Here is a 6,470-nt window from a genome sequence, read left to right as displayed (position 1 = left end):
CGTCCAGTACTCTGTAATGTAATGTTGTCTCGACGTGTTCATGGAGGATAAGAGAGAGAGACATTTACGTCAACAAACTTTCCCATAATAAGAATCATCCTTCCCAGAAAGACTGGAATAGGAAAGCTCACATGTGACATGAACACGCAAATCCTCTTTTCACATGTTTGTGAGTGTAAGATCTGGTGATAGACCCGTGATGATGATGTTGATCAACAACGCTCCTGTGTCCCATAGTCAAGCAACATCATCTATGGTGTTTCAGGTAGGGCCCAGGACGGCAAATCCTTACCTTTGTTTTCTGGAGATATTTTTTCTCGTGACAATTTGTGATACGTAATAAGTTATAGCACGTACGTATTTTGCTAGATTTAATGACTATAGTGTAGTGTAGTGTGACAGAAGGTGTAACACACACATGTATAACATTGCAGAAAGAAATGACAGTGGTTGATGGTGGATGATTATAGGCTACGAGTTCGACATCAGCTAATGTAAATCACACAGTAAACAGGGCGAGTGATGACTGCAGCAGGTAAACACTGGAAATAAATATACTCTTACGAGACATATATTTCCAGAGATCATTGTACTGACCAGATGCACATTAGGCTGTGGTGTTGACAAGTTTATTATCAGATTAACGTGACGCTATCTATCTCGCTTTAGGCTGAATAGATAGCCTTTGAGTTTTATTACGTTAGCTTTTAATAAGCTTTGACCTTTAACCTTAACGAATCTGAGATTTGCTCTGTATCACAAACGAGTTTATTCCACTTCAGCTTCGCTCTTGTCTCCTCACAGCTTCATTGTGCTGTATTTTATAGTTATATTCTCAGTCATATCGAGTTTAAGTTCTTTTCTTGTCGCAATGTTATTGAATATCACGTAATGAAAGTATGTATCATTCTAAGCCACTGCTGTAGATATAGAAAATATTTAGAAACATCGTAGGAAAAAATTTATCAGGATCCACGAACTACGAACACCGCTTCGAACTCCTAACAAACACAGACACCATCGCTTCGATCGTCTGACACACTTGTGTGTATTGTTGTGTATCTTTTATATGTGCGTGTATATTACGGGTCAGAATGTCTATATATCTTCATAAGATCTTGATAGTGTCACAGGTAATGTGTAATTCATCGGTAATCAGTTTTTGAAACTGGAAATATTTGTATTTTACTTTCCGGTTTGCATATGAGTGGACTGTCATCAGTTTTAAAGGGATTTGCACATTACTTTGGGCTATGGTAATTTGTTGCAGGCCACTGTATTCATGTATGGGATTCAGTAGTCTGTTAAAGCCCACTGTAGCATGATGTAGGCTGGTGAACACTACGTAAAAGTCTACTGGGTAAGGAGGCTTGGCTGCCTTTAACTACAAGCCTGGAATTCTTGTTCGGCCTCCATGCTATGGACCACGGCCTGGGGGAGCCTGATTCGTATCATGGAAGCAGAACTCGCTCTACTGAAGGCGAGATCCACAGTTACATTCCTGTGAGACAAGTCTTGGAAAAGTGATTATTGTGGCGGTAATAAACTAAGTCGTTCATCTCTTAGAGTTTTTCCCTTCCATTTTGATATTACTGACTGTGAAGCGTTTGTGCCGGATGATATTACCGTCCTGCTTCACAGTTTTTCTTGGATGATATCACCATTCTCTCCTGTCGTTCTCAGCGCCACCTGTGCAAATCGTCATGTACTTATGACTTCTGTAGCATGACCTGTTTATGGTACACCCATAAGGTTACAAGTCTACGACACCATCTGCTTCTAACGTTACTACTTTGTATCGCAAACCATCTGTAACGTTCCCTTTTTCTACCATCTTGTAGAGGTCAGAGGTTACCAGGATCTTTGCTTTATTGGCTATTGCTTAGCTATGCATCAGCCGATGCTCCTGAAAACTGGGACAGAGATGTCTTATTTGCAACCTGCTTTGCGTTTATCAAATTTCTAATGAAATCATATTCGGCTATTCTTAGAAGGCAAAGGCCAAAAGAAAGCTTTTTTGTGGGTGTCATTTCATCGTAATAATTCAGCCTATGTTCTTGGAATTCCCCATAAAGACGTCTTTCCACATTCGCTGAATAACACGAAGGAATTCCATGAGATTCCAACAGCAACTGACCAGCAAGGCTCTTCGAGGTTGTCTGTAGATGCTGGAAGGTCTCAGAGACTTGCTGAATCCTTGAACACGATGATGCGACTCTTGGGCACCACGGTACGACCCTTGAGCAAGACGGTACGACCTTTAAAGATACAACCGTAGACCACGACATACGACCATAATGTATGATGGCTTATCCATTAGGTAGTTTGGCTCGGTCTTGATATATTGACTTGAGTCCAGAAGAACAGGTATCCTGACTGATTCAAGGAGTACCTCGGACGTTACCAAGAATACAAAAGACGGTAAAGTTCTGTAGCGTTACTGTTCACCGAAGGAATAAGTTGAGAAAAGAAAAGTATTAGATGAAATGATGATAGTCGACCAGAACAGAAAAGAAACATTCCAGGATAAGCCTTCATACTCATTCTTAGTTCCAAGTTTTGCATTTTGTGAAGATTTGGAAAGGTGTTTAGGAGTTCTGGCAGAGAGATAATGCATATACAACTACAGATTAGTTTTCTTTATGAAGAAGTCAAGTCGGGAGTTTATGTGTCATCACTTTGATGAACAGAAACTGCGGACATGAGTGGAACGCGTTTTTGTGCATAGTGGAAATTCTTCTGTAAAAATTAAATTCTCTCTCTCTCTCTCTCTCTCTCTCTCTCTCTCTCTCTCTCTCTCTCTCTCTCTCTCTCTCTCTCTCTCTCTCTCTCTCTGGCCTTCACTGTTCGTTGGAAAGTTAATTTAGCTCTGATGCCTGCAGGCGACGGTGATCGGTCGATGTTGATATCAAAACCTCTGGTTTATGATGATGTCAGCCTGGTGAACCAGCCGAGCACAGTGGGAAACAAAGGAGATTTTACACAGGTTTCTGGCTCGCTGAAGCCATGACAGGTAGGTAATCTAGAGGGAGAGATCTCTCAACTTCGACTCTTCCCCATCAGACGTATGGTCAAGAGAAAGAGGATGTGTGTAAACACCGTGCGCTCAGAAATTCTTCACCTGTGTTGTCATGCAACAGATACATGAATGTGAGACACTGCGGTGGGTTATGTGTGAGTTACTTACTCGCTTTATGGAAGATGATCATCTGAAGTGTGTTGCCCCATCACAAGAGGACATGAAATACCACCACGCAGCACTAGACATCAAAGAGAATTTATAAATCACTATATATAATTGGAAGATCCTGGCAAAAAGGGATGTTGAAATGTAAGATGTAATGCTGTGAGCTCGGTAAGCGCAGTTGGATTGCTTAATAAACTCCATTTGTCTCGGTTTATTTATGCATTCAACCACATCGTAAAGAACGAACCCGTATGTTCCAGTGGATAAAGTGGTACAGTGTTGCAGTATAGTGGCTTGCACACACGCTTGTGCTGTCAGAGTTCAAGGTTTGGTGGGAACCCAGAGTGAGCTTTGCAAAATTCGAGTATACACAAGTGGAGGAGGTACCCACCAGTGGAGGAGGTACCTACCAGTGGAGGAGGTACCTACTCAGTGTAATTCAATAACTGAAATGTTTATTCGTCTTACTTATCAGGAGGAGGCAGTTCTGGTGCCGCTAGTGGTACTAGATGACACAGTCATCTTGCCACCAGTAGAAGGAAAGGGAATAACTCGCTAGTCTTACGTCGTGTTTCCAAGCGTGAGAAATTTGCCCTGACGTGCATGTCATCATGGCTTGAGATGTCATCCTCTGGCTCGTATATTACACATAAGTGTTTTCCCAGCAGGACATGAACTCGTTGCTACGGTGAGGTCATCGACTCGTGACTCATATGAGACGCTTCTTAAGGACAGGAAAATTAACCTTCGGCCATATAAACTCTTATGACCCCGCGAGAGAGTACGAAGGTACTCAATCTCTGCCTGTTTAGCTGCAGCGATCACACTTCAAGCTTGCCCCGAACTGCAGCTACAATAAATCCCAGCGAATCAAGAGGCTGGAACAACACCAGCGACCAATGGACGAACGCCTCACTGTTGTGTAGGTTGAGGACCAGACACCGACCAGCTACCATTTTTGCATTACTCTGCCTCACCGACGACTGGTATATCATAGTCTTGCACGAAAACCACGAACCAAAACAATTCCATTTCTCCTAACTTCTCATCATTTCTGCTTCATCTGCTTCATTTCCCACGAAGCGTTTGTATCAAGTGACTGAAGAGGGTTTCAAAGCGGTGACACTCTCATGATTTAGTCCCTTGAGAGGACGTCGCCCCCTGTATACCATATCAATCCAGTTGACTCTATCCCGTTGTTATTTAATTTGTTTATGGATGAAGATTGTGTGGAAGGTGAGAACGTTGTCTTAGAGAGCAAAAATGGGCATGTTTGAAGGGGTTGTAGTTCCAACAATATAATATGGTTGCGAGGCATGGGATATAGATAGGGATGTTCGGAGGAGGGTGGATGTGTTTGAAATGAAATGTTTGAGGACAATATGTGGTGTGTGTGAGGTGGTTTGATCGAGTAAGTAATGAAAGGATGAGAGGTATGCGAGGAAATAGAAAATGCGTGGTTGAGAGTGCAGGAAAGGCTTGTGTTGAAACGGTTTGGACATATGGAGAGGATGAGTGAAGAAATCATGAGTACAGTGGTAAGAGTGAGTGCAGTATTGAAGATAGATAGGACGAGAATAACGAGATTTTTTTTTTTTCATTAAGAGAATCCTTTTTTTTCATTAAAGAATCCTTTTTTCATTAAGAGAATCCTTTTTCTTCACTAAGGGTATCCTTTTTTTTCATTGAGAGAATCCTTTTTTTTTCATTAAGAGAATCCTTTTTTTTCATTAAGAGAATCTCTTTTTTCATTAAGAGAATCCTTTTTTTCATTAAGAGAATCCTTTTTTTCATTAATAGAATCCTTTTTTTCATTAAGAGAATCCTTTTTTTTCATTAAGAGAATCCTTTTTTCATTGAGAATCCTTTTTTTTCATTAACAGAATCCTTTTTTTCATCAAGAGAATCCTTTTTTTCTCATTAAGAGAATCCTTTTTTTTCTCATTAAGAGAATCTTTTTTTTATCAAGAGAATCTTTTTTTCAATTTAGACAATCCTTTTTTTCATTAGGAGAATCCTTTTTTTTTCATTAAGAGAATCCCTTTTTTTTCATTAAGAGAATCCTTTTTTCACTGAGAATCCTTTTTTTCACTAAGAATATCCTTTTTTTTCATGAAAAGAATCCTTTTTTCATTGAGAATTCTCTTTTTTCATCAAGAGAATCCTTTTTTTCAGAGAATCCTTTTTTTCATTAAGAGAATCCTCTTTTTTCATTAAGAGAATCCTTTTTTTCATTAAGAGAATCCTTTTTTTCATTAAGAGAATCCTTTTTTTCATTAAGAGAATCCTTTTTTTCACTAAGAATATCCTTTTTTTTCATGAAGAGAATCCTTTTTTCATTGAGAATTCTCTTTTTTCATCAAGAGAATCCTTTTTTTCAGAGAACCCTTTTTTTTTCATTAAGAGAATCCTCTTTTTTCATTAAGAGAATCCTTTTTTTCATTAAGAGAATCCTTTTTTTCATTAAGAGAATCCTTTTTTTCAGAGAATCCTTTTTTTCATTAAGAGAATCCTCTTTTTTCATTAAGAGAATCCTTTTTTTTCATTAAGAGAATCCTTTTTTTTTCATTAGGAGAATCCTTTTTTTCATTAGGAGAATCCTTTTTTTTTCATTAAGAGAATCCTTTTTTTCATTAAGAGAATCCTTTTCTTCATTAAGAGAATCCTTTTTTTCATTAAGAGAATCCTTTTTTTCATTAAGAGACTCCTTTTTTTCGTTAAGAAAATCCTTTTTTTCACTAAGAATATCCTTTTTTTCATGAAGAGAATCCTTTTTTCATTGAGAATTCTCTTTTTTCATCAAGATAATCCTTTTTTTCATTAAGAGAATCCTTTTTTTCATTGAGATCCTTCTTTTTTCATTAAGAGAATCCTTTTTTTCATTAAGAGAATCCTTTTTTTCATTAAGAGAATCCTTTTTTTCATTAAGAGATCCTTTTTTTCATTAAAAGAATCCTTTTTTTCAGAGAATCCCTTTTTTCATTAAGAGGATCCTTTTTTCCATTAAGAGATTCCTTTTTTTTCATTAACAGATCCTTTTTTTTTTCATTAAGAGAATCTTTTTTTCTGAGAATCCTTTTTTTTCATTAAGAGAATTCTTTTTTTCAGAGAATCCTTTTTTTTCATTAAGAGAATCCTTTTTTTCATTAAGAGAATCCTTTTTTTCATGAAGAGAATCCTTCTTTCATTGAGAATTCTCTTTTTTCATCAAGAGAATCCTTTTTTTCATTAAGAGATCCTTTTTTCAGAGAATCCTTTTTTTCATTAAGAGAATCTTTTTTCA

At 37.8% G+C, this 6,470-nt stretch overlaps 1 protein-coding gene across 2 annotated transcripts in view; it reads left to right on the top strand.

The window, feature by feature from the left end:
* LOC139746890 (oxytocin receptor-like) overlaps positions 1–265 on the top strand; it is a 143,042-nt gene extending 142,777 nt beyond the window's left edge. For both annotated transcript variants that reach the window (XM_071658546.1, XM_071658547.1), the window contains one exon: positions 1–265. This exon is cut by the window's left edge and continues 877 nt beyond it. The gene's annotated coding sequence lies outside the window, so the exon portion shown is untranslated.
* Positions 266–6,470: the final 6,205 nt, after the last annotated feature.

The sequence above is a fragment of the Panulirus ornatus genome, chromosome 66, assembly GCF_036320965.1.
Source record: "Panulirus ornatus isolate Po-2019 chromosome 66, ASM3632096v1, whole genome shotgun sequence".
In the NCBI taxonomy this organism is placed as follows: domain Eukaryota; kingdom Metazoa; phylum Arthropoda; class Malacostraca; order Decapoda; family Palinuridae; genus Panulirus; species Panulirus ornatus.
This window is presented reverse-complemented; position numbering and strand designations above follow the sequence as displayed.